General features: G+C 40.5%; 1 protein-coding gene across 15 annotated transcripts in view; it reads left to right on the top strand.

Annotated features, from left to right (window-relative positions):
* Positions 1-25781, top strand: part of LDLRAD4 (low density lipoprotein receptor class A domain containing 4) — a 383881-nt gene that overhangs the window by 105933 nt on the left and 252167 nt on the right. For 5 of the 15 annotated variants that reach the window (XM_049112818.1, XM_049112803.1, XM_049112813.1 and 2 more), the window contains exon 3: positions 14278-14361. The exons of 9 other annotated variants lie outside the window; for them this stretch is intronic. The gene's annotated coding sequence lies outside the window, so the exon portion shown is untranslated. Of the gene's footprint in view, positions 1-14277; positions 14362-22302; positions 22348-25781 lie in introns of those variants that run through there. One more of the 15 variants, XM_025422277.3, reaches the window with a different exon arrangement.

Below are 25781 nucleotides of genomic sequence, written 5' to 3'. Positions count from 1 at the left end.
TGAAAATCAATTAATATATCTTTGTTATGAGTTTTGGTAAATTATATTTTCCTAGAAACTTATTTCATTTAGAATTTCAAATTTATTTTTATCAAGTTGAACAAAACAACCCTTGATGAGTTTTTGAATAGATTTTCTTTTTTTAGAGTAGTTTTAAGTTCACAGAAAAATGGAGTGAAAGTTACAGAGATTTCTTACATACTTCCTGCCCCTGTATAGCATAGCCCCACTATCAGCATCCACCCTGGAGTTGAATATTCGTTATGATTGATGAACCTACATTGACATGTGATCGTTGCCCAAACTCCATGGTTTACGTTATGGTCCATTCTTGGTTTTCTATATTCTGTGGGTTTTGACAAATGTGTAATAACATGTATCTACCATTATAGTATTGTATAGTTTTACCCTAAACATCCTCTCTGCTTTACCTATTCTTTCCTTTTCCTTCAACCCCTTGGTAACCACTGATCCACTGATTGATCCATCCTTCCTTCCTTCCTTCCTTCCTTCCTTCCTTCCTTCCTTCCTTCCTTCTTTCCTTCCTTCCTTCCCTCATTCATTCATTCATTAGACACAGAGAGAGAGGCAGAGACACTGGCCGAGGGACAAGCGATGCGGGACTCAATCCTGTGGTCACCCCCTAAGCCAAAGGCAGACGCTCAACCGCTAAGCCACCCAGGTGGCCCACACTGATTTTTTTTATTGTTTCTATAGTTTTGCCTTTTCTAGAATGTCATATAATTGGAACCATACAATTAGTAGCCTCTTCAGATTGGCTTTTTTCACTTAGTAATGTGCGTTTAAGTTTCCTCCATGTCTTTTCATGGCTTTAGAGCACATTTTCTTTAAGTGGTGAGTAATAATGCATTGTGTGGATGCACCGTAGTCCATTATCTGTTCACCTATTGAAGGATATCTTGGTTCCTTCCAAATTTTGGCCATGTTGAATAAAGCTGTTGTAAACATATATGTGTTGGGTTTTATGTGGATATAAGATTTCAACTCACTTGGGTATATACTAAGGACTATAGTTGCTGGATTGTGTGGTAAGAATATATTTAATTTTGTAAGGAAATACCAACTGTTGTGCAAAGTAGTTCTACCACTTTGCATTCTTGCCAGCAATAAGTGAAAATTCCTATTACTCCATATCTTCACCAATATTTGGTGTTGCAGTATTTTGAATTTGGCTATTTCCATAGATGTGTAGTGGTATTGGATTTTAATTTGCAATTCCCTAATGACTCACAGTGTGGAGCATCTTCTCTTAGGTTTATTTGCCATCCTTGTATCTTCTTTGGTGAAATAAGTGTCTGCTCAGGTCTTTTGCCCATTTTTTATTCATGTTCCTTTGTTTCTTATCGTCTAATTTTAAGAGTTCTTTATGTATTTTGGATAATAATCCTCTATCAGACATGTCTTTTACACGTTTTTCTCCCAGGGTGTGACTTGTCTTCTCATTCTCTTGACAATGTCTTTAACAGGGCAGAATATTTAAATTTTAGAAAAATCTAGTTTATCAGTGATTTCTATCATGGATTTTTTTAAAAGATTTTATTTATTTATTCATGAGAGACAGAGAGGTAGAGACACAGGCAGAGGGAGAAGCAGGATTCACCCAGGGAGCCCAACATGGGACTCGATCCCAGGTCTCCAGGGTCAGGCCCTAGGCTGAAGATGGTGCTAAACCACTGGGCCACCCAGGCTGCCCCTCTATCATGGATTGTGACTTAGGTGTTATTTTAAAAATTCAACACCATACTCAAAGTCATTTAGATTTTCTCTTAACGTTATCTTCTAGGAGTTTTATTTTTTGCATTTTATATTTAATTTAGGTTTATGATCCAATTTGAGGTCGCTTTTATGGAAGGTTTAAGATCTATGTCTAGATTTTTTTTTGCAGTTTTTCCAATAGCATTTCCTAGTTACATGGAAAATGATGTTTGAAAATTCCATTTAATTCATTGTCTTTTTGTGTTTGTTTAATATCTAGAGGAGGAGAAAATTCTGCTATTTCCATTATTATGGGTCAGGAAAATAGTTTCATGAAAGCTAAATGACTTGAAAATTATCACCCAGCAAAAGGCAGACTGAGGATTCAGAATCAAGTTTGAAAGCTTATGCTCTGTCCACCCTACTCTGCGTTTCTTCATGATTGGAAAATAGAGTCACAACAGACAATAGTTATATAGTCAAAGAAACCTTCGTCTCTTTAGGTATTTGTCACAGAGGTAGCTGCATTTAAGTAACAAGTAATGGTCTTGAACATTTTTTGAACTTTACTGGAACAGTAAGAACTTCATGATTTTTAATGCTTCATAGTTCCTCCCTCCTTTCTTGCATTTTTTCCATCTTTCTGTAGCTCAAAAGGAGACTAGAGACAGATAAGGCTTTCTATTCTAATCCGCTGTCTTTCTTGCATTGCCTCTGAGCACGATGATGCTTTATCATTCTTCCTTTCCATTCTCCCTTGATTTTTCCTTTTTGGAAGTAGACTCACTAATGTAATATATGCTCTCCCTTTGTTTTGTTTAAGGGGACCTCTAGTCAGACATTCTATGGAGGTGAGGGATGAGTGGGTAAAATCACGTTTCCTATTTAATCTCCTAGTTTCACAAATTTAGAGTAGTCGAGGTTCTTCAAACAGAGCGATCTAAAAACAGGAACTGCTACTGTTGACTCTAACAGGATCCTCAGCCCTGAACACTGCTGGGCCCTTCTTGAATACAGCGTTGGTGGATTTGTTTGTGAATGTTTCTGAGAGTGTAAAGGTTACTCTCACACATATATTTACTTTGTCAAGATAAGGTTCTGATGAAAATAGGATTGAACTGCTACGTTCTCCATCTTTGCATTTCTATAAAGAATATTGATGGTTCTCTCTCTCTCTCTCTCTCTCTCTCTCTCTCTCTCTCTCTCTCTCGTAGTTTTTAAAGGTTTTATTGCTTAACACTTAATAACATCCTAGGATCAGACTTAGTGTTTTTTTCTCCATATGCGTCCTCTGGATAGTTTTTGGCTTGTGTGCTTTTTTTGTTATTAGCTGGGTAGGTTTGTGGGAGCTGGAGGATGGAGAGCAGGCAGGGAGGATGATGGTGTTTTGAGATGATGCTTTCCATTGACTTTGTTTCCTCTGAAGAAGACAATGGTCCTGTTTCTCCCATGTCCTTATCAACACTTGCTATTTTGTTTTATTTTTCCTTTTCTTTTTGATACTAGCCAGTCTCTTGGGTGTGAAGTGGTGTCTCATTGTTTTGATTTGCATTTTCCTAATGACTTACGATGTTGAGCATCTTTTCATGTGCTCATTGGCCATTTGCATATCTTCTTTGGAGAAACATCTGTTCGAGTCCTTTGCCCATATTTTAATCAGTTTGTTTGCTTTTTGTTTTGTTATTCATATATTTTGGATATCAATCCTTATCAGAAACTTTATTTGAAATATTTTCTCTAATTCTGTGGGTTTTTCTCTTCAGTCTTTTGATATAAATTTCCTTTGGTGTACAAGTTTTTAATTTTGGTGAGTCCAATTTACCTATTTTTTCTTTTGTTGCCTGAATTTTAGTGTGATATCTAAAGTCATTACCAAATCCTATGTCATGTAAAACTTTCCTCGTATGTTTTCTTCTAAGAGTTGTATATTTTTATGTTTATGTTCCTTATATTTAGATTGATTCATTTTGAGTTACATTTAATTTTTTAAAGATTTATTTATTTGAGAGAGAGGGAGCAGTGGCAGGGATGCAGAGGGAGAGAGAGAGGATCTCAAGCAAAATCCCCATTGAGTATAGAGCCTTACAACATGGGGCTCAGTCTCACAACCCTGAGATCATGACCTGAGCCAAAATCAAGAGTCCAATGCTTAACCAACTGAGCCACCTACGTGCCCCTTAAATTTTATTCTTAAATGTTATCTAAGTAATCTTTACCCCCGATGTGAGGCTTGAACTCATGACCCTGAGATCAAGAGTTGCATGCTCTTCTGACTGAGCGAGCCAGGCAACCCAAGTTAAATTTTATATATGGTATTAGGTAAGGGTCCAGCTTCATCTTTTGCATACAGCTATTTCATTTACCCCTTCTGAGTTCTTTGCCAATTGAATAGTCTGAGATTTCTGTCTTCTAAGACTATATGTCTATCTTAATGCCAGTACTACACTGTTTCAATTACTGTAGCTTTGTAGCAAGTTTTGAAATTAGGAAGTGTAAGAATTCCAACTCTGTTCTTCCTTTCTAAGATTGTTTTGGTTCTTTTGGGGTCCTTTGATATTTTATATGAATATTAGAATAGTTTTTATCTATTTCTGCAAAAAACACAATTAAGATTTTGATAGAGATTGCATTGAATGTGAAGAGTCACTGTGGATAGTATTGACCTCTTAACAATATTAAGTCTTCTAATTAATGAACATGAGCTGTCTTTCCATTTATTGATATCTTTAATTTTGGCAATATTTTGTAGTTTTCAGTGTACAGATCTTTCATTTACTTAGGTTTATTTCTATGTATTTTGTTCTGTATTCTTTTTGATGCTATTGTAAGTGGAATTGTTTTTTAATTTCCTTTTCATATTGTTCATTCTTCGTGTGTAGGTATACAACTGAATTCTATGTGATTTGTGTCCTTCAGGTTAACTCTATTTACTTATTAGTGCTAATGGTTTTTCTTTTCTTGTGTTTGTGTGAAATCTTCTGGATTTTCTATATATAAGATCATGTTATTTGTGAACAGAGATAATTTTATTTTGTTTTTGTTTTTTTTTTTTCTAATTTTGATGCCTTGTATTTCTTTTTCCTGCCAAATTCCTCTGGCTAGGACTTCCAGTACTATATTGAATAGAAATAATGACAGTAGGCATCCTTGTCTTGTTCCCAGTATTAGAGGAAGAGCTTTCAGTCCTTCACCATTGAGTATGGTATTTTCTGTGAGCTTTTCATAAATGGACCTCTGTAGTTTTGCAGTATTTATTTCTGTTATAGTTTGTTGAGTATTTTTATCACTAACAGTGTTGAATTTTGTCATGCTTTTTTTCTATCAATTGAGATGATCATGTGATTTTTACCCTTCATTTTGTTAATGTAATGTATTTCTTTGATACAATTTTTATTAATTATGCAAACAGTCATTGCATTCAAGGAATAAATCCTACCTCATCATTTTGTGTTTTTTTAAAATTGGAGTTCGATTTGCCAACATATAGGATCACACCCAGTGCTCATCCCATCAAGTGCCCCCCTCAGTGCATATGCTGTTGAAATTGGTTTGCTGGTATTTTGTTGTGAGTTTTTTGCATCATTATTCATAAGGTCTGTAGTTTTCTTGTAGCATTTTTGTCTGCTTTGGTATTGGTATTTCCCATCTCATAGAATGAGTTAGGAAGTATTTCCTTATCTTTAGTATTTTGGAAGAGTTGAGAGGAATTGGTGTCAATTCTTTAAATGTTTGGTAGAATTCACAGCGAAGACATTTGGTCCTGGGCTTTTTTTTTTAATTAATTAATTTATTTATGAGAGACACAGGGAGAGAAGCAGAGATATAGGCAGAGGGAGAAGCAGGCTCCCTGTGGTGAGCCTGATGTGAACTCGATCCCAGGACCCTGGGATCATGCCCTGAGCCAAAGGCAGATGCTCAAACACTACACCACCCAAGCATCCCTGGTCCTGGGCTTTTTTTGATGGTGATTTTGATTACTGACTCAATTGCCTTATTTGTTGTTGGTCTTTTTCTACGTTTTGTGATTCAGTCTGTGTGAGTTATGTCTTTCTAAGAATTTGTCCATTAGATATCCGATTGGATATCATCTAGGTGTCCAATATGTGGCATCTAATTATTCTCTTATAATCCTTTTTACTTCTGTCATACTGGTAGCAATGTTCCCACATTTGTTTGTTTGTTTATTTATTTTAATTTTTAAAGGGCTATTAATTTTCTAAGCATTCCAACTTTATTTTTTTATTCTTTTATTTAAAAAATTTTTTATTGGAGTTCAATTTGCTCACATTTAGTATAACACCCAGTGCTCATGCCTCCAAGTGCCCCCCTCAGTGCCTGTCACCCAGTCAACCCAACCCCCCGCCCACCTCCCCTTCCACTACCCCTTATTTGTTTCCCAGAGTTAGGTGTCTCTCATGTTTTGTCACCCTCACTGATATTTTCACTCCTCTTCTCCCTTTCCCTTTATTCCCACGTTTATTTTTGATTTTAGTATTTTGGATCTTTTATTTTTTCTTTGGTAGTCCAGCTAAAAAGTGAGACAATTTGGTTGATTTATTTTCAACATATCCTTTCTTGATTTTGTTACTTTTTCTCTAATGTTTTTCTTTTCTCTATTTCATTTATTTCTCATCTTTATTATTTTTGTCCTTCTAGTTTTGAGTTTTGTTTGTTCTTTTTTTTAGATCCTTATGGTGTAAAGTTAGGGTGATGATTTTAGATCTTTTCAAATTTTAAGTGTTTATAGCTATGAATTTCCCTTTTAGCATTGTTTTGCTGCATTTCATGTTTTAGTATGTTGTTTTATTTTCATTTGTCTCAAGAGAATGTCTAATATCTCCTACAATTTTCTCTTTGACTCAAGTAATAGCATATTATATAGGTTCCTCAAGTTTGTAGATCTTTGACTTTTCCTTCTGATAATTGATTTCTATTTTTCCCCCATTGTGGTTGAAAAGATATTTTGTATTCAGTCTTTAAAAATTTACTGACTTGTTCTGTGGTTCTAACAAATGTTCCATCATGAAGAATATTCCACATGCACTTGTAAAAAGTGTATTCTGTTTTGTGTGGAGTGTTTTGTATGTGTCTGCTAGGGTACAATTGGTGGTAGTGTTTAGTCATCTATTTCCTTATTGGTCGTCTTTGTTTCCATTATTGAAGTTAGAGTACTGGAATCTCCTATTAGTATAGACCTAATTTCTTTCTTCAGTGGTTTTTTTTTTTGAGATTTATTTATGCATTTGAGAGAGAGCATGTGTGCATGTACTTGCATGCATGCACCCACAAGCATGAGGAGGAAGGGCAGAAAGAGAGGGAGGAAGAGAGATAGTCTCAAGCAGACTCTGCACTGAGCACAGCAACAAGATGCAGGGTTCGATCCCAGGGTGCTGCTGAGATTATGACCTTAGCTGAAACTAAGAGGCAGACACTTAACTGATTCAGTGACCAAGGTGCTCCCCACCTTAAGCATTTAAAATTTATCATTGCACTGTGTTCTGGCCTACTAGGTTTTTGCTGACCAGTCTACTGATAATCCTGTTGAGGATCTGTTTTATGTGGTAGGCTCTTGCTGATTTTATGATTCTCTTTCTGATTTTCAGTGGTTTGATTATATTGTGCCTTGGTGTATCTTTGTGTTTATCCTGTTTGGAGTTGTAGATCTCAGATTTTTTTCCTCAAATTTGGGAAATTTTTAGCTATTATTTCCTCAAATAATATCTACCTGTTCTTTCCTTATCTTATGGGACTCCTATAATGCATATATGGGTCTGTTTGATGGTGTCATATAAGTTCTTTAGACTCTGTTCACTTTTCTTCAGTATATTCTCCTTCTCATATTTGACAATTTCAAATTGCTTGTCTTTAGGTTGTCTGATTCTTTCTTCTCTACCTGTTGAAGTTTGTTATTAAACCTCTTTAGGGAACTTTTCAATTCAGTTGTGTTTTTCATCTCCAGAACTTCTTTTTGGTTCCATTTTACAATTTCTTTTTTTAAAAATTTGATTTATTTATGAGAGACACAGAGAACGAGGCAGAGACATAGGCAGAGGGAGAAGCAGGGTTCCCTCTGGGAGCCTGATGCAGGACTGGATCCCAGGACCCCAGGATCATGACCTGAGCCAAAGGCAGATGCTCAACCACTGAGCCACCCAGGGGCCTCCTATTTTACAATTTCTGTCGAATTTTGTTGATGTATTATTATCCCGATTCTCTAGATTTTTGTTCATGTTTTCCTCTGGCTCTTTGAGCGTATAAGACACTTATGTTAAGTTCTTTGTGTGATATGTCTGCTTCTTGTGTTTCTTAAGGAACAGCTTTACCACTAATATTTTTTATTAAGGTTTTATTTATTCATGAGAGACACAGAGAGAGAGACAGAGACATAGGGAGAGGGAGATGTGGAACTTTATCACAGGACCCTTGGATCATGCCCTGCTCTGAAGGCAGACACTCAACCACTGAGCCACCCAGGCATCCCATACCACTTAATTTTATTCCTGTAAAGGAACCATGTTTTCCTGTCTTTTCCCTCTCCAGTTTTATTGAGATATAATTGGTAAGTTCTGCTTTTTTGGTATGCCTTATGGTTTTTGTTGTTGTTGTTGTTGTTAAAAACTATGCATTTGGAAAAAGAAAGCCAGATACTTCTTGTCTTTTCATAGTTGTTACTTGCTATGGAAGACTTTCATTGATTAGTTAGACTATGTTCTGAACTTTGGGATCACCCAGTTGTGAAGGCTTAATGTCTTTTGGGGCCTTTTCTGGATGTGTCTTGCTTTAGCCTGTGTGTATGCTTGACTTTCGTGTAAATGTGGCTGCTTTTCAATGTCTTAATTCCCTAGATTCTTATCTTGATTCCTTCTCTTGGCCTTTCATTTTCTATTGTATGCCTCTCTGTAAAGCTCTTGCCACATGTATCTGGTGTCTTGTAGTCTTCTTTCAGCTCTTATTGCTGCCACCTCTTTCCTAGGAATTTTCTTAGTCTTGAATCCAAGCTGTGTTGCTTTTTTGGCTGTCTGAGCTCTGAGTTAGTTGACACAAAAACCAGTCTCTTGTGTAGTCCCTAAACAGGTTGGAATTTTGCAAAATAGGTCTGCTCTGCTTCCTCTTTCAAGAGAGAGAATTGGGAACAGGGCTGCCACTACTTCCAGATGGCCAGGCTAGGATGGGGTTGAGACATGGGTGAAAAAAAGGTGCAAGGAAATTTCCTGCTGTTTTGAATATGGCTTCTTTTTTGGTCCTTTGCTTGGTTGCTGTAGACTTTTGTTTTCTCTGGCTCCTATAAAATTAATGTAGCTGACCTGATGTGTTTGTTTCTGCAGATCAACGAGGGCTTGTAGTCTCTTAGTGTTCTGTGTTGCTGACATCACTTCTCCAGATGTTTGTCCAGTTAGTACATCAGGGATTTAGCTCAAATGACTAAAAACATTTAAAGTTTAATTTATTCAGCTATTTTTGAAAATGCAATATGAAATTGTCAATTTTTACACTAAAATTTCTCATCCTGAAGTTTTCATTGTGCTGATAGAAATGCAATGCAATGTCTTTTTTATTCACAAAAAGAGAAGTTGCTTTTTTTTATTTTTTTTTTAGAAGTTGCTTTTAGAATGGTATAAATTTTTGTCTGATTTTTGGGGCAATCAGCATGGAATGGCTATAAAATGGGAATCTTTTCCCACAACTATTGGGTTTACATTCTTTAGTTTTCACATAGGGTACTATGATTTAGAAATTATGTTTGTGTGATGAAAAGATACGGAGAACTAGAAATGGTTTGGACTGACTTATAACCTATTAAATAAAAATACAAATACAGGTAGGCCTGTGATGGTTTAGGTACGATCCTTCTTTGAAGAATAGGAATGGTTAAATGACCATCTGAGCCTTTTGATTGTGTGATTCAGAGATTATTCATCTTCTGTTCTGAACCTAGAATCTGTTAACGGATATAAAGCAAACTTTCTTATAAAATATACTCCAAAATCATTTTGCAAAGGATTTGCTAAAGTCTTCCTCAGTGTGCAGTTTGTCTCTTAATACTGATCAAAAGGCAGGGGGGCATGTTGTTAGATACTGATAAATGTATCTAAGGCCTTTATTGAGTCCTTTGGCAGTTTAGGGTCGACTTTGAGGCTATCTCCAGTGCCACCAAGATCCATCTTCGTGGAAGTCTTCCCTGAAACCCCTGCTATCAACACCAAGCAGCTTAATTAAACCCCTGAAACTGAAATGAATTGAAAGAGGTGCCTGTTTCCACCTCAGTTCTGTGCTTTTTTGACACATTGATATATATGTATGTTCAATTTGCAGATTAAATATTTGTCATACTTTCATGCTGTGGCAAAGAATGGCACAATATCACAGGGGAACTTTTAGAGGCTCTGGGTGTTCCTCCAGTTAGTCTGTATTGTCAAGATTTTTGTTTGTCTGTTTTCATTTAATCAGACCTTACCTATTCTTTTCATCTAAAATTGTACACTCCATACAGTGCTTAAGACTTAGGAAGACTGGGAGACTTGATGAATCTGGAGATATAGTGAGAAGTCAACTTGATCTTTCCATTTGGGTAACTTGGATGACTCTTGAGATGTTGTTTAATAGAAGGTCCCAGTAATCAGCTAGCAAGAGAAATTAGGATCCTTTGCTCTGTCTTTCCTATAGAGTTGATATTAGAGGCCAGTTATTAGGGAGTTTGTAGGGAGTTAGTGGCTCATCCACATTAAGTAATAAAAGATGTTGGGACATGCTGGTGGCATTTAGTGTTTCTAGAATAACAAAATGTTAACTCATGATCACTTAGAGAGACCTCTTATACCTATCAGTAATTCATTTTTCTTATGGTGACTGGGTGATGGGCACTGAGGGGGGGCACTTGATGGGATGAGCACTGGGTGTTATGCTGTATGTTGGCAAATTGAACTCCAATAAAAAAATGTTTTTTTCACTGCAAAAGTGACACTTCATTTTCAAGTCTTAAGTTGGTTTCATTCTTTCTTTTTAAAGATTTTACTTATTTGAGAGACAGAAAGAGCACAAGTGGGGAGAGATGCAGAGGGAGGGGGGACAAGCAGACACCCTGCTGAGCCCAATGAAGGGCTCCCAGGACCCTGATATCATGACCTAAGCTGAAGTCAGATGCTTAAGAGCCACCCAGATGCCCCTTAAGTTGGTTTTCTAGAAGCAAAGTGTAAGACAACAATATAGTTGCAAGTATTTATTTGAGGACATATTCTCAGGAACAGGGGACTGGGGAGAGCAGGACTGGGCCTTAGGGAGGAGCTAAGCAAGTAAGTGGTCTCAGCCAGAGTTTTATTTCAGCACCGTCCTCTGGAGATTCCCCAGCATGAATTGGTCTAACTTTGAGGGAAGAGTAGGGTCGGGCTTTGTATTATCAGTCCCTCTGGCTGTAGCTGCCTGAGGGCTAGAGGTGCTGAGGTATGGGGTAGGCCATTGGGCCATTGGGCATAATGGTGGTGGCTCCCATTCAGCCAAGGAGAATTTCTTTAGAAGGGGTGTCTGTAAGCTGTTGGGAGTCAGCACCCACAGCTGCTCAGGATGGGTGTGGTGCCAATAAACCAAGTATGCAATAGATTCAGGTGATGTAAATGCATTGTTTCAAGGTAGTTTAGCATATTTAATTGAATAAAAAAAACTTTAATTGTCCATTTTTGCTGTCTGTTTTATGCTAAATCAAGTGGAAAAGATGCAGGAGTATAAAAGGAAGAGAAAAGAGGAGAGGCATTTTACTTAAAATTAAAAATAATTTCTCTTCTAATTTCTAGTATACTGTAAGATAAAACAAGATTGCAGAAACATAAAAATTTATAGTTCAGTAAATTATTCTATGATGAATAAGCCTGTAACCATCACTAATATCAAGAATAGAACTTTTCCACCCACCCAAGAAGCCCCTATATGTGCCCCTTTCCCATCTCATCTTTCTCTTCCTTCCAAAAGTAACTACTACCTTGTCTTTCCTAATAATGACTTACTGGCATTTCTTTATGATTTAATCATCTAAGTTGAATCTATAATCTTTCCCTGTGTTTAAAAAAGTACTTGATAAGTCTTCTAAGTTTCTTATTAATATACAGGTTCTCACTTTATCCCTGTTTTCCTTGAATTTTATTTGTTAAAAATCTGGGATCTATTGACCTATAGTTTCCTTCAGTTTGGATTTTGGTAGTTGCATAGTCATAGTGCAATTCAGCATGTTTCTCTGTCTTTCGTAGTTCCTGTAGCATGGTAACTGTATCCAGAAGATTCAGTATTTGGTTTAGAAGATGATTTGTGTTCTTTCATCAGAAGGCATATAATGTTTGCATGTCTACCTTTTTTAAAGTGTTATGCTCCTAGCTCCGTTAGTTTATTGGAGGCTATAAACTAGTTATGTTGTAATAGCATTTCTTTTTTCTTGTTATCTGGAACATTTTCTTGTTATCTGGAACATTTTGATGCCTCCCCTTCTCTACCATTTGGTTACCCAGTGGTACAATTCATATAAATACTTGACGTTCCTTTTAGCCACCATATTTTTAAAGTCACTGTTAGTTTTTAAAATATATTTATGAACTTAAGGATTTATTTTATTTTTTTAAGAGTTATGTATTTTAGAGAGCGAGAATGAGAGTGAAAGCGTGGGAAGTGCAGGGGGAGAGGGAAAGAGAGTCTCAAACAGACTCTGCATGCAGCACGGAGCTGATCGTGGGGCTCGATCTCACAACCATGGGATCACAGTCTGAGGTGAAAACAAGAGTCGGATGCTCAACTGATTGCACCACCCAGGCCATTGGTAGGCCATTGTAGGCACCCTACACTTATGGATTTAAACAAATGAGTTTCAATGCATTACAATTATTATTATTGAAATTAAAATGGCCCCAACTTTGACCAATGATAATCTCTTCCAGTTTTTTTGCTGAGTTCTTTTGACATGACCATAGTAGTCTTTGATGACTTTCTTACTATCTGGTATGACAAGAGATTCCATGCTCATCTTGTACATTTTCTGCACTAGACCTGGAACCAGCTATTTTTTCAAAAAGGCTTGGCTTCTTTAAATGGGAAGTTGCATTTTAAGAACATAATCTAAGTAGGGATGCTCACTGATACTAGGTTATTGTTTTTAGGTCTTTTCAGTGAATAGAGCTAGGCATATATACAAGTGCAAGATAAAAAAAGATCTTTTGAATTTATTGTAATATATTCAATTCAAATTTAGCATTTCAGGATTAGTGGGGTTTTATCTAACCTTTTCTGTATTACATTATCTTTCTTTTATACTGAGAATCCCAGTTCTAAAGGACATGAGGAATGATGGAATTAGAGTATCTTGTGCTTTATTCCTTTGATTTATCTCATTTGACAGATACAGCAAAGTTAGAAGAAAAATACTAAGACTGTAACCACCAATTATGATTACTAAAAAGTTTATTACAGAGGAAGGGATATCCTATCCCTGTCCTCTTTAGAGTTTTTCAGTAATTGAAGTTTTGAAAAATGATGCTAAGGTCTGAATGTTTGTTGTCCCCCTAAAATCATATGTTGAAATCCTAGCTCCAAGGTTATAGTGTTAGAAAGTGAGGCCCGAGGGAGGTGGTTAGGAGGTTATTAGGTATGAGGGCCAAGCCCCTCTGAATGGAATTTTTGCCCTTGAAGAGGAGCCAGCAGAGAGTTAGCTCACCCCTTCTACTATGGGGGGTTACAGTAGGAGCATGGCTATTTGTGAAGAAGTGTGCTCTCACCAGACACCAGACACTGAATCTGCCAGCACAGTAGTCTCAGCCTTCAGAACTGTGAGAAATAAGTGTTTATAAGTCACCCAGTTTATAGTATTTTTGTTACAGCAGCTTGAATAGACTAAGACAGATGGTTTATATTTCCATATGGAAACAGTAAATATATATTATAAAAGGGTCATAATTCAGAAAGACATTGATAGGCAGAAAAAATGATACCAATATGATGCAATTCGATGTGGATGAAAATGCAGGTTCGCACTGTATTTTGGTTCAGAAACTGAGTTACATAATTTTAGGATGGGAAAGTGAAAAGGTTAGTAGTAAAACAGAACACAGTAAAACTAGAAACTATGATGTATATTAAGAATTTGAGGCAGCTGAAAACAAAACCCCACCATTGGATTTTCATGCTGCATTCGTGGAAGCCTAGTGTCTAATCAGTGCCTGTGATTTCGCCATGGAAACCCACATTGGTCAGGCCACATCTGTGTTCAGTTTTAGGTTTCATGCTAAAGTATGGACAATGACACACTAAAAAATTTGGATACCATGTCACATGAGAAGTAAATTGAGGATCCCAAGGATGGAAAGAACTCATATTTATAAGACGCAGGGCTTTAAATAAATGGAGTGGCTCCATGGTGAAGGAAGAAGTGGAATTTTAGCATTGCTTGAGATTATCATTCTGAAGCCTGTGAGTACAAGGTATAGGGAAGCAAAGTTCTGCCCCGCTGTTGGAAGGTGGCTTCTCTGTTCAACAGTGGGATGGACTTCTCAAGTAATGAGCTTTCCTGTCTTTTTTTTTTTCTTTTTTAAGATTTTAAGTAATCTCTACATCCAACATGAGGCTTGAACTCACAACTCCAAGATCAAGAGCTACATGCTCTACTGACTGAGCCAGGTGGGTACCTCAAGATTCCCTGTCTTTACAGTTATTTAAGCCAGCATACAAGCAAAGTCATATGGTTATCTGCTAACTCGAATACTCTGCTTTTCTGTTGAGTATGTAATAATAGCAAGGAAGGAATATTTTTTTTATGGCAGATAAACATGATTGTGAACTCCGTTTAGAGAATTTAATTTTCCAGGAGTTGTCTCTGGTGGACACCTAGCAAGGAGACATTGCCCGTTTACGTTGATACTATAGTCACATAGAGGATGAATGATATGAATGGCGGTACTTCATCAGAAATATTATCCCAAAGACTTAAACGTTCGGATGCCAGCTACATTAAACACATCTTGGTGCAAGCCAACCACAACAACTGCAGAGGGTACAGATTCTTCCAACCCGTTCACCCTCAAATGACACTATTCTTGAGATTGACGTGTGTATTTCAGAGATTTCCTTTCACCCAACAGGCATATGGCTACGGCACAGTTGGAAATTGATTAGCTTTTTTTTCCTGACTGTTGTTGGCCTTTGGAATCAGTGAGACCAATGTGTTTGCAGTTTCTGATGGAGCATAGAGAATGTGAGTTGTGGGTGGGCCATGGAATCAAAGACTTAAGCTTCACACTGTAGGAAGTCTTGACAATGGCGGCTCTCTTGAGTGATAAATGAGGTGTGCCCTCCACCCCAAGAACCGAGCCAGGCTCTCCTTACCCAAGCAGGCTTTCCACTTTCCTGATTTCTCTCGTTATCAGTGGAGAAAAAAAAAATCCCATTTCTGAGCCACTTTGGAAGCAGGTTTTTTTTAGGGTCAGATCAAGAATAAATATTCTGTAGAGCTTCTCTTCTCAGAAAAATGTGTTCTCTGCTCTCAGGAAGGTTGTAATTTGATTGGAGATACAGCAAGATAAATACAAGTGAAGAGATATGCAGCATTACAGTGTACCCAGCAAGGACAATTATCAATATTTGTCAGTGGTAATTCTGTGTAGTTCCATGCTATCCTGTGTTTTATCCTGTTAGACCTTGGGCCTCCACTATAGATATCCGTACGCAGATAAATAAGTCTGACAAAAGATGTCTGCAATTTTAAGTCATGGAATTTCCAGGTAATACTTAAAAAATGAGCATGCATAGCTGTGAAAAGAACATAAGTACATATAATGTGGACTTTCCAATTTCTGGCCTTAGATGTACTGGCTGTTTAAATTTATTTACAAAGATAGCTTGGGTCAAGAAATTCTATAGTAGCATTACTCAAAAGGTAAAAAGTACACTGGGAGGTAGGGCAGTTGGACTCCTTCTCATACAAGGCCTCTCAGAAGTGGAAACAGTAAAACGAGAAAGACTGGCACGGGCTGCTTTTTCATAATACAAGTGAGAGGGCATATGAAAGTGTCCATTCCTGGCCCCAGTGAGAATTTCTGGTATTTTTTGTCCCATCTTCTCTCTCCACTGAATTTAGTCCCCTTTCCCCAAGAGGAAGTGGCAGATGAATGGGAGATGAATGTAGCAACCCCACCAAATTTTGCATTAAGAATTGCCTTTCAGGGGTGCCCTGGTGGGTCAGTCAGTGAAGTGTCCAACTCTTGGTTTTGGCTCAGGACATGATCTCAGGGTCCTGGGATTGAACCCCACGTTGAGTTCTGTGCTCAGTGGGGAGTCTGCTTGAGGGTTTCTTTCCCTCTCCCTCTGTCTCCACACCCCCCGCCAAATAAGTAAACAAATAAATAATCAATCAATCAATCTTAAAAAATTAAAAAAATATTTGCCTTTCAGAAGAAGAAGGTTTGCACCAAATATCTGGACGTTGAACGTGGTTTGTAGTTACTGGCTTATGGGGAGGGGGTGTGGAGATAGTAGCACATGTTTAAGATTATGGGTCCCAAGCAGCCCCCTGTGAAAGGAGCTCAATTGCTCATCAAGGTGATGGTGGCCTCAGGGAGTTATTTGCTAAAAATGTGCCTCTGCATCTAAGTTACCATTGTTTTGTCACTTTAGTGTCCACAGCCTGCCAGCTTCTCCAGGAATGAATTCCAGTAGGGGAGGGATAGCAGGCTTGAGCCAAGTGCATACGTCTTTCCTTAAATTCTAAGGAATTCTTTTTGCACTTTATGTTGGGGGCTGTTCTGTGGCTCCAAGCACACCCTACAGGCAGGACAGCCAACATCACCATGGCCCTGAGCCCGACTGGCATTGCCTCATCTGCCGGGAGATTAGAACATCACTGTTCTGGGCCTCTCCACGTGAGTTCTCGCCACATGAGTTCTCGCATTGGTCCATCGTGCATGTCATCTCATGGGTTGTCTGGATGGTATCATCACTACCTCATCCGGGTCAGATATTATCACTGGAGTGAAGGCCACACTGACAGAATGGAGAAGGGCCTGTTTGATGAGAAATGATGAGCTGCGTGTTGCTCAGTACAGGCGTCTCCTGGCATGATGTCAGCTGCGCACTGTTGTCCCACGTGGGGGGGTTTGCCCCCGGTCAATGAGAGCAGGGTGACGGCAGAGCCAGGCATGCCTGGTCCCATTCCTGTCAGCAGCTGGCTTTGATGCAGTTGGCACATGTTGACGTGCAGTGGTTTCATGGGTAAGAGGAGCATGAACTTGGATTGTCATCCACAGAGGAGGTGGATGGGCAAGGATGTATATTTGGAATACAGGGTAAGTAGAGGTGCTAAGAGCAAAGAGCTGGCTTTTAGAATTTGCCACAGTTGCATTGCCTTGTACATGGACGTTGCTGTTGGGCCGGCGAGGCGCGTGCTGTGCTAGCTTACGTAGGCCCTCTCAGCGTCACTTGTGCTATTCACGTAGCTTGTAGTGGAACCTTTCTTGTTTTTTCTGCATGCGAGTCACAATTTTACTTTCATATATTTGTGTCAGTACAGTGTCCTAGCGACCTTATCAAGCAGAGTCTTTTGCAGTCTGAATAAACCCTATAGTGAGGACCTTCGGAATATGCCGGTAAGTTTGCGGGTAGCGGGGAGCTGACACGTTGAAGATCCAGGCATGATCTGGAGCAGCTATTGGGGATACCGCAGAGCCCGTGTGGCCTCGCCATCTGATCATGAAACGTCGCTCCGGTCGGGTACAGCCCTATGACCTTCAGATCCCGGTTCCCTTGCCTCGGGTATGCGTCCATGTGCTGGACCATAGCAGAAATAGAGACATGTCTTGGAGGACAAACTGAGTAAAACAAGTAGAAAATTAAAAAGGTGAAAGTAGCAGAAAGCAGCTTTGATAGATCTAACAGTATGGAAACCAATTTAATAGAAATGAAAAGGGGAAGGCGAAGATGATAAACATCATAAATTATCCTTGAGTGAGATTTAGTATTTATTCATGTTAAAGGCCAGAAGGTTCCTTCCGACTTCCATTATGAAAATTACACGAGGAATCTGTGGATCACTGGATGTGGGCTTGTTGACTGCATGCCTTCTGAGAAGGGCTTAATTGGAAAACTACAATTTTTTCCTTTCTTTGCTTGAGATATGAGGACCCGACTCATTTTTTGGGAAAAACTAATCATGTTTCTAAGCAATTCTATGTGCTGTTATCAGGTTAATCACAAAAACATCAACTGGCAGAAAGGCTTGAGAAATAAGAATGGAGAAAGGGGGTGGATGGGCAGGCTGTGAGTCGCTTCCCTTAATGAAAATCTTTAGGATTGACTGCACCAAAGGAAAATGATAGTAGAAATTAAAATGCAGATTTCTCAAGTGTGCTTGTGTGGTTTAATTATTCCACACTGAAAAGAGTCTGTCTAAACAGAATAAAACCTGCTACGCATCATGTCAGAGGGTCTAGGAGTGAGCTCTGAGAACAGTTTTGCATTTTTAACTACCATGTTGTCTTTGAGTTAGTGTTGGCTTGTGACCTAGGCTTTTAGGAAGTATTTTGACAGCTGACAATGATAATAGTAGTTCTCATTTCTACAATAAAATATGTAGTGTCAGGAGCAGTACTATAATAAAAATATTATATTATTATAATATAAGTATAAATATAATAAATAATATATGAAAGTAAAATTGTGACTTACATGCAGAAATAAATAATATTATAATATAATAAATAAATATAAATATATTTAATAATATTATATATTAAAAATAAATATTGGTTGGAGTCTCATAGATACCTTAAGTCTTTATAATTCTAATTCTCATTTTAAAAAATGTGCAACATTTAATTGCCAGATTAACAGCATTAGAGTACTCCTTTAGGTGGAATCGTAATATGATTTGACACTTTCCTTTTTGCGATGCCTGTCAGTATTAAAAGTTTCTAAATAATTCCGTGTACTGTGGAGGTTCTTTGCTGACTCTTTTAGACCTGATCCTTTTATCAGCAATGAGTGAAGGTGAGTTTTTTTTTTAAATAAATTTTAGAGGATTGTTTTCAAATAAATATTCCAAAGAATAACAAAGAATGAGTTTTAACATACATTAAATAAAAATATTCTACAATAATCTCTGTGGCATGATATTATTTTTTGTTAAAAAAATATACACACATATTTAGTCTGTAGGATATATACCAAGATACTAACATTGGTTTGTTCTGGTGATGGGGTTGTAAGTGTTAATTTTTAAAATTACTTACCTATACTTTCCATTCTTTCCCACCATGAACATTATTCCATTTTTTTTTAAGAAATATTCTTTAACGAGACGTATTATTTGGGTTTTTTGTGTGTAGGGTCACATGTTATACAAATACCAAGTCAATTTAAAAATCCTCATCAATCAGAGAAGGACAAACATTATATGGTCTCATTCATTTGGGGAATATAAATAATAGTGAAAGGGAATAGAGGGGAAGGGAGAAGAAATGGGTAGGAAATATCAGAAAGGGAGACAGAACATGAGAGACTCCTAACTCTGGGAAAGGAACTAGGGGTGGTGGAAGGGGAGGTGGGTGGGGGTGACTAGGTGACTGGGTGACAGGCACTTAGGAGGGCACTTGACGGGATGAGCACTGGGTGTTATTCTGTATGTTGGCAAATTGAACACCAATAAAAAATAAATTTATTATTAAAAAATATCCTCGGGGAAAAAAATAACAATAAAAAAAATCCTCAGGGGAAGAGCTTTGTTCTCCTTTTCCTGCGTAACTAAAGCCAGTGATACTTCGAAAAGAATTACGTCTGGACGAGTCTGTCAGTAGTTCCTTCCTGTAGAAGGAAAGGAAGGGAGCAGGTAAGCCTGGAGGCAGGTATTATGCAGCCCTGCATTTGATAGAGCACCTGCTGTGTTTGGAGTGTGTGATGTGCTCTGAGGGAGTAGATGCAGGGTGTATAGGGCAGTGTCCTTGCACATCCGCATCCGCATCCGCATCCGCAGCTTATGGTCTGACTGGAGATCCAGGATGTACCCTCAGAGCAGTTAGTGAAGGAAATGGTGTGTGGTGTCTAGTACAGGTAATTAGAAAAACTGCTCATCTTCGTGGTCTAGTCCTGGGCCTTGGGATGATTAGGGCCCAGGAATATTGCCTCCTGAAGGGTAGAAGATGGAGGGGCCGGTTCAGAGTATGGGCTCTGGATTGGCTGATTTGCATATCAAAGGCTTGCTCCCAGACACGTCATTTAGTATCTCCAGGAATTTTCTAGATCTGGGAGGGGCATCCTCTTTCTGGCCAGTGAGGCCCCCCCCCAAGATTTCAAAGTCTCATAAGATCCATAAAATTAAAAAAAAAAACATGATTGATAACCATCTTGGGCTTCAGTTTCGTGTTTGCTGATTTACAGCATTTCAATGTTCTTCTGTGCCCTCTAAGTGTTTAATTCTAACAATCTTATGAATGAGTTACTCACTGTTAAAAACAAGAGAAAAGCTGCTCATGATGTGATGCGGACGTGGATGTGGAGCATGTAGGAGGAGACAGATGAACGTAGATAGGAGTCATGAAGGAAACTCTAGTATGGTTTTGTGACCTTCGTCCCCCTGGAAGACAGGTGTCTGTCTGTCTGTCCTTGGAAAGGTCTCCTGCGTGGTAGCCCTGCTGGTGCTCCAGCATCAGGTCACTGCTCTCCACCGTGAGTGTTGGCTCTAGGAGTTGCTAAAATAGAAAAATCTCTTAACTAAATGGGGTGCTGTCTTCTCCTACATGGAAAACGTAGTTTCCCTCACATGTATTTCTCTCACACGTCTTCATTAACGCCACGGAACAGAAGCTGGGCCGTGGGAAATTAGATAATACTAGCACAAAGTCAGGCTGCTTTTACTTCTGTGGTCCCTGTTACAGAAATACTAATTTTCAATATTTGTGGTACTCTCTACCACTCTGTAGAGAGTGATGGAATTCTTAAAACCTTCTCCACTTTTTTTTTTGTTTTTTTTTGTTTTTGTTTTTTTTTGGTGTTCAATTTGCCAACATATAGAATAACACCCAGGGCTCAAACTTTTTTTTTTTTTTTTTTGCTCATAAGAAAGATTCCACAGTGTCACTCCGAAGACAGCCTGTGCATATGAAAACTCTCCACTGGCCGTTTCCTTTTCTGATAATACCCCGTTTGTATCTAGACATGGGGAAATGTCATAAGAATAAATTCATTTGATTCTGAAATATACTTCCTGTAAAAAACCCATTTAGATTGAAGTCCTTCCATTCAAAGGGCTGCCTGTCTCAGGTAACAAAGATTTCCTGGCTGGGTTTTATGATTTTTTTTTTTTTTTGACCAGGAGGATTTACTGGTTATTTGAAATTCAGAGTAGGTATCTGCTCCTATAAGTTCTGAACTCACAGTGAATTGGGTGTTTATCTCCAAGTTGATGAATGTTCTGCAAGAGACCCTGGTTACTTTTAAATGAAAGGAGAGAATAATCCGCAGCGTAGTGTCTTTCTTACACTGTCTCCCTAAAGATAGTTAATGGAACGATTCACAGGTCCTTCTATGGAAAAAGCAGGCTTGTTGGATGTTCAGCTAAAATTAAATATTTGATTTTTGAAGATTGGTATTTCTCTATCCCTGGATTGACCATTTTACAGAATAAGCTCTTAGAGATCAGGGTCTGTAATATATGTATTTGATATTGTAAACTTCAACATGAGAAAAAATAAATATGAGGCTTGTTTGATCTTTAACATCTGAATTCTTTCGTTTAATCTCTCCTTAAAAAAAAATTAAAACAACAACAAAACAAAACCTTTATAGCTCCTTGCTTCAAGTAGCAAGAATACTTGAGATTCAAGTCCCATTTTTTTAAAATTTAAATTTATTTTTTATTGGTGTTCAATTTGCCAACATACAGAATAACACCCAGTGCTCATCCCGTCAAGTGCCCCCCTCAGTGCCCGTCACCCAATCACCCCCACTCAAGTCCCATTTTTAAGGCAAAATTGGTGAATCCTGGTGTTGACTCCTCTGTAAGTTGCTTCTCTGGGAGTCTGGGTCATGACCAGTCCTTATGGTAGATGTCTGAGAGAACCACTGGTCCTTCTAGGGTGTGTCCCTGAGGTCACTGTTGGCAACAGATCTCTGAATGAGATGCAACAGGGGTTAACCCACACACAATTACTGTTTTTATAAAATCATTCAGAAGTGGAGGACATTTCTTGGCTGTCTGATGGATGAATCCCTCTTCAGCAGCCTTGACATGTGGTCGTTCAGCCTTTCTCCAACAGCTGCAGCGATAGGGAGCCTCCTGCCTCGTAAACCAGCCCACTGCAGTTTCGCATGGCTCTAAATTATTTAAATTTATTTCCTGTCAATGAGTAGAAGCCACATTTTTCGCTCGGTAGTCCTAGTTGTGATCATGAGAACCACGCACCGTAACCCTACGCGCCGTCCATAGGAAAGTCCTTTGGCTATGTGGAGGAATGCATTATGACCCGCTCCAGCCCCAGTGAATTACAACCTGTGATAGAACTTGGAATCTTAGTTTTAAGTAAACTCCCCAGATGGTTTTGATCCATGCAGGGTCTGAGAATCACTGTGTGGGCGGGAGAGACCAGTGGCCTGTGACAGCGTGAAAAGGCTGGGCGTCAGGTGGTGTGGACAGCTGGCGGGAGGCAGTGGGTCAGGCAGAGGAGTGCACGTGAAGCTCAAGGAGGACTCCCCCAGACACACAGGGACTAACAGGCTGGGAGGGCTTGAAAGGAGTCTCGGGTCAGAGTTGGGTGGGCCATTCCTTGGGACGGGAAGGAGCCCGGGGGGTTGAGGAGGCAGCAGGCCCAGTGCGGCTGATTGTGGGACTTGGGTAGAGGGCAGGTGCATAGCTGGACACGTCAGACTCTAGAGGACTCTCACTCACACTCATGGATTCCGGGTCACACCATAGGTATCGGGGCACCGGTCAGCTCCCACCCAGGAGAGCCCTGAAGAGAGGGGTTTCATAGAAGCATAGCCATGGCAGTGGCAGTGGGGACGGAGGGGACAGCGTGGGGCTGTTGGTACATGGGTGGCCACAAGCATGTGGGTCAGAAGCATGATGGTTTGGGGATGGCTGCACCTTCTAAGTCAGGGAGCATAAAAAGAGAAGAAACAGCTTTTTTTGTTTGTTTTCGATGCCTTAAAATTGGGTATATCTGGGGGATATGCAAGTGAGACTATCTAGGGAATGGGTCTGGAGCTCAGGAAAAGTTTTCTGAGCTGAAGTTGCCGTTCATAGGTGGTTGTGCAGATGAGCTTCCAGTGGGAAAAGATGAGGGGCCTGACACTGGGACTTGGGGACACCAACACCTAGGGGATGGGTGGAGGAGGAAGAAGCAACAAAAGAAAGAGAGAGGTAGGGAATAAAGGGGAAAGGAGAGAAAATGAGTGGGAAATATCAGAAAGGGAGACGGAACATGAGAGACTCCTAATCTGGGAAACGAACTAGGGGGTTGGAAGGGGAGGAGGGCGGGGGTGGGGGTGACTGGGTGACGGGCACTGAGGGGGGCCCTTGATGGGATGAGCACTGGGTGTTATGCTGTATGTTGGCAAATTGAACTGCAATCAAAAATAAATTTATAAAAATTAAAAAAAAGAATAAAAGAGAGAGGAGAGCCAGACGCGTAAGAGAGGACCAGGAGAGGGTGAGGACCTGATGTCTGGCACGCAGTGGAGTGGGAGGCTGCATGAGGCAGTTCTGGCCACGGGGGTGGCTGTTGCCCCGGCCTGGGCGCCCCTCGGCTGTGGCCCCTCCGTGTTTAAGGAGCTGTAGTTACTAACTGCCCGGTTTGCATCAGAATTTAACTTTATAAATCCTATCTAAATTGAGCAAATATTAAAAACATAGGTATAAAGCAGTTTTTTCTTATAAAACAGCTATGATTTTTTTTTCACCTGTCATCCCTCTGTGCTCCCTCCGTCCCATCCATCTGTCCAGGTAGATGTGTGCCAGGTGCTCTTCTAGATGCTTCTATGGCAGTTTCCTGATTCACTCCATTTATATGATTTCTGTAGCCACTTTCTCTTAGGTGGTTTGGGGCCGGCTTGCTTAGGAGCACCTTCAGTTTTGGAAGGTCCTCCTGGCCAAGGACCTGTTTGAACCTTCTGGAAAATATTGATAAGCGGTTTAGTTCGTGTTCTTCACAAATCTCTTCTTTCATACCTTTTGGGATGGAAAGGGGGTCTGCTAGGGTTCTGGTTCAATCTCTCCCTTTACCCGTGAGGAAACGTGAGACTAGAGAAGCTGTGCAAGGTCGTGGGGGGCGCGGTGGTGGTGACGGGGGCCCAGGCCTTAGGGAACTGAATCGTCTCCAAGCTCCTCACCAGCCAAGCACAATCTCCTATGTGTCCATCCAGTTTTCTTTATTTAACTTACTTATTTCCTTTTCCCTTTAAAAACTTGAATTTGTTCATTTAGCAAAGCGCTAGGACTTTCTTTTATGGTAGTTTTTCTGTCCCACTTATGTTTTCATCCTTTCTGATTGGGAGAAGTGGAGGACAAAGTGTTTGGCTTTTCTTTGTTTTGTGATATTTCTTGTTTGCTGTTTTTAATCCGGTGCTGGATGTACCTGCGTAGCTCCTGGGTGGACAGGGTCTCACGGAGCATCTCCTGAGGACAGGAGAGGCCCTCACCCCTGCCCCAGGGCCTTATTCCTTTGTGCTGGGGGTGGCTGGGGGTGGCTGGGGGTGCTGCAGCCCTGGCCCTGCTTTTCTGGAGGAGCCAAGTGGGTCCGGCCCAGAGAGGCTGGCCTTCCCCTGGGAGGAGCTCCTGGAAGTCAGAGTTTGTCACGGTTTTACTTCGCAGCCTTCAGCGAAGCCTTTGGCCTTAGCTGACCCCGGTCTTACCTGTGTGTGAAGGAGGAACGGGTCAAGTTACTTGACTGTGGGGGACGGAGCGGCCTTATAACGGACGGGATGCACTATTACAGCATGAGGACATAGATGCACTCCTCGGTCTTTCGTTTGAAATGCCACTTGAAATACGTATCAGGATTCAAAAGCGACCATGGGGTCTTGTCTAGGATGAACCGTCTGACGCCCGGAGTCCCGTGACTCGGGGGGCCCATGGCAGGGAGCCGCAGGTAGCTGCCCACACTAATCGCGGGGGACAGGGGTGCGAAGACACGCAGCTTCCTACCCTGTGCCTCTCTCGGGGGCGCCTCACTCAGGTGGCAGGTAGGCGGGCGGCCCGGAGTGCCGCGAACAGAGGGGGCCTGGGGAGGGCATTCAGGCTCAGTGGGGTCAGGGCGAGGCTCGGACGTGCCCTCAGCTCTGCTGTCCTGTTGCTGGCTGGCGGTGCACCAAGTGGCTTCATAGCCACGTGCCATCTTCCATAATCCCCTGCTGCTTTTCATGTGAAATACTTCGATTTCTGGAAGCTGGGAGGCTGATACAGGGAGGAGGGCGTAGGGTCTCCAAGGGCAGATCTACTGCAGCAGAGGCCTTGTTTCCAGGCTCTGGCAAGTTTACAAGTCGGATCAAAGACACCAACGGGCTTTCACCCGTGCCGTGGATTTGCAGTGGCAACAAGCGGGGCAGCTCCGGGTCCTTCGTGTCTGTCTGGATTGTGATATCACCCGTGTCCATAAAAAGGAACAGAGAGGACGTCCCCTGTGGGTGCGGACGGGCCGGAAAGGGGGGCTTGCCCACATGACAAGATGAGGCTGACTTGCTGGCTCAGAACTTCTCCAGCTCCAAGGGCAAGGAGGAGGAGCCCCGCCGTCCTCCCCTTCGAAGCAGGCCCACTCCGCCTCCGGCCAGCGGCTCGCGCAGGTGAGTGACCTGCGCTGCTCATCGACGGATGAGTCTCTGCGACGCGGCTCGCGGGGAGACAATGCTCTGGTGCTCGAGGTGCGTGGATCGCGCTGCATTGTCTCCAGGAGCCTACCAGGCACGGGGTTGCCGTTGGCCTTGCTGTTTCTTTCCCACTATGGCTTCGTCGTAATTGCTGCTGTTTCTTTTATTCATTGAAACTTCACTAGCAGAGCTGGTCATCTGTTGGATTTTCGCGGGAATCTGTCGTCCGGCTGAGGTGAACCTCGTACGTGTGG

This window comes from Canis lupus, chromosome 1, assembly GCF_003254725.2.
Source record: "Canis lupus dingo isolate Sandy chromosome 1, ASM325472v2, whole genome shotgun sequence".
Classification (NCBI taxonomy): Eukaryota; Metazoa; Chordata; class Mammalia; order Carnivora; family Canidae; genus Canis; species Canis lupus.
This window is presented reverse-complemented; position numbering and strand designations above follow the sequence as displayed.